The sequence below is a fragment of the Nannospalax galili genome, unplaced genomic scaffold (assembly GCF_000622305.1).
Source record: "Nannospalax galili isolate Female #2095 unplaced genomic scaffold, S.galili_v1.0 scaffold1678, whole genome shotgun sequence".
In the NCBI taxonomy this organism is placed as follows: domain Eukaryota; kingdom Metazoa; phylum Chordata; class Mammalia; order Rodentia; family Spalacidae; genus Nannospalax; species Nannospalax galili.
In genome coordinates this window covers 159,783-162,684 of record NW_008340844.1, presented here as the reverse complement: position 1 = coordinate 162,684, position 2,902 = coordinate 159,783, and the positions used below count along the sequence as shown (strand labels likewise).

The following is a 2,902-nucleotide window of genomic DNA, read 5'->3' as shown; positions in this document are numbered from 1 at the left end:
CAGCATGCACAAGACCCATGCAAACTGAATCAGAAAAAAAACAAAAAACAAAAAAACAAAAAACAAAAACAAAAAACTAGCACAGAAATAGGGAAATTGGCAGGAGGCCCCAACATTAGCCAAGGAACTGTTGAAAGGTGATTACTGCTTGGTGAGTGAGAGTTGATATTCCTTAAGGTAATGAGTCTGGAAAGGCTGACTAGATTTCATTGATGAACTCACACCAAGACACATGAAGTGCACATACTTAATAGGCCATAACACATATGACAGAATGCAAGAAACCAGTTGTAAGAGGTTATGGGGACTGTGGGTGGGGGGACGTGTCTAAATATAAGACTTATTATATAAAATGTACAAAAATTTAACAAAAATATATATTGAAAAATAATAATGCTGATATTACAAAACAAAAACATGCATGGCTCTGTGACATTCACCTGCCATTCATCGTTTATCACCCATTTGCCTCTAAACTTGTGTGATTAGCTATTAAGAGGTAAGGGTATTGCCAGATATCATATATTTACCACTGACTTAAATAGGATTCTGGTAACACAGAAGTATTTAATGCAGTCAAACAAATGTCCTTTGACATAATACACATTGTTATCGCAATATGGTCATGATTGTAGCACATAAAGATAGTTTGTTTCTCCATAGCAACATAAGTTAACTATGATGAACTGTAATTGTGCTTTCCTTATGTTAATAACTTAGTTGGTAGTTTTCTAAGAGCTTCAGAAATATCCTTGTTTTTCAAAGTATATATAATTGGATTCAGCAGTGGAACCAAAACCATATAGAAGAGAGACAACAGTTTTCCAATTCCTTCAGTAGCATTTGGATTGAGCCATATGTAAGCAATAGCAGCTGTTGCATAGAATAAGACTACAACTATCAGATGAGAGGAGCAGGTGGAGAAGGCTTTAGACCTCCCTCCAGCTAGGACAGCTTCCAAATACTGCAGATAATTTTTCCAAAAGAGACAATGATCAACAGAAATGGAACTGTGATAAGCACAGAAGAAGCAACGAAGATTGCTAAATTATTCACAAACGTGTCTCCACAAGCAAGCCTGAGGATAGGTGGAATTTCACAGAAGAAGTGATTAATTTTGTTAGCGCCACAAAAGGGCAATGAGAAAATCTGGTATGTTTGCCCAGTCACAACTGTACGGACACTGATCCAGCAGGCAGTCACCAGCTGTCCACACACCCTATGGCTCATCATCAGAGCATAGAATAAAGGCTTACAAATGGCCACATAGTGGTCATAGGCCATCACAGTTAGGAAGAAGCACTCAGTACCTGCAAACATAGAGAAAAACCACGCTTGTATTGCACAGTTCCGCAAAGAGATGTTTCCTTTATGGGCAACAAGGTCCATCAGCATTCTTGGGATAGTGACTGTTACATAACAGATTTCCACAAAAGAGAAATTGCTTAGGAAAAATTATATCGGTGTCTGAAGAGCAGGGTCAATTTTTGTTACTAGAATTATAATGCTGTTGCACATCAGAATAGACAAGTACACAAGGAAAAATATCCCAAACAGAATCCACTTGAGACTGGGAACATCAGAAAACCCCAGGAGAATAAATTCCATCATTGCTGTGATATTTGATTTTTCTCTGTTAATATGGTCTCCATCTGCAGACATGATAAACACAGCATGAGCATACCTTATTCATTCAATCATTTTATTCAAATACACTGGTTTTTGTGTTGACTCAAAAAAATGCATAAATATACTAGCATTTACTCTTAAATTGCTATTCCCTATTACTTTAATTTGTTTCTGACAAAATTTGTTACACTAAAAATGAACTAACCTGTAGTTGCAAAGACCTTAAGAATGGTATTTTTAATTTTAATACTGAGCATAGAGTACAAAGTAGTACATATACTAGTTGTTATTAGTGGAAATATTTTTCTCACATGATTGCATTATTCCATGCAATTCTTAAAATTATTCCTTGTATTTGGAACTGCCAATTTAAATGCTCACAAATATTTGGTATATTAACTCATGTATCTGAAAACTCTGAATTCGTTCATTGATGAAACATCACTCTAACATCACCTTATATTCACCCCAGCTTCACATTCTTTCCAGTTGGAAGCTCACTTTGTTCCTGATTCACTTATGTTTACCCTTTCTTTATCTTTTACTCTTAAATATGTCTTGTATCAATACATTTTTAAACTCTACTTTGTACTCTATGCTCAGTATTAAAATTAAAAATACCATTTCTATTATAACTCAGTGTATTCATTGGTCTGTTTAGATTTATCTGCACTGTTTTACACTCTTTCTAAATTGGGTTTCCTGTGTCATAAGTACATCATTTCCTCTTTCAACTATTTCCTAGGAATATTTAAAATGTAAAGTTTTGGGCCTAGAGAGAAAACTTAGTGGGTAAGAACACTGGCTACTTTTGTAGAAGAGCTGGGTTTGATGCCCAGCACCCACACGACTGCTAACAACTATCCATAACTCAAGTTCCATGGGATTCAATGCCCTCTTTTGACTTCTGCAGGCATTGCAGGACACTGTGCACTTACATATATGCAGTCAATACATTTATTTACATAAATTAATTAGAATAAAATATCTAAAAATATTATTTATTATTTATTGTTTGAAGACTTTTTTGCTTATCTGTGGCTATGTATTTCATTGAAGCACTAAAATAAACCAATTATTTTCTGCTCACCTATTTTGCATTTTGTTTGTGTTTAATGTATATCACAAGATATTTGAATTTCATGAATGCTCTAAAATATACTAATATTTTATGCTCATCTATTTTACATTGTGTTTGTGTATTAAATGTACAGCACAAGATAACACTTCTTGTATATATGTGTATATATACATGCACATATGTGTGTCTGGA

General features: G+C 34.4%; 1 pseudogene; it reads right to left on the bottom strand.

Moving 5' to 3' along the window:
- Nucleotides 1–703: 703 nt before the first annotated feature.
- LOC103736334 lies at nucleotides 704–2,184 on the bottom strand (annotated as a pseudogene).
- Between the last annotated feature and the right edge of the window lie 718 nt (nucleotides 2,185–2,902).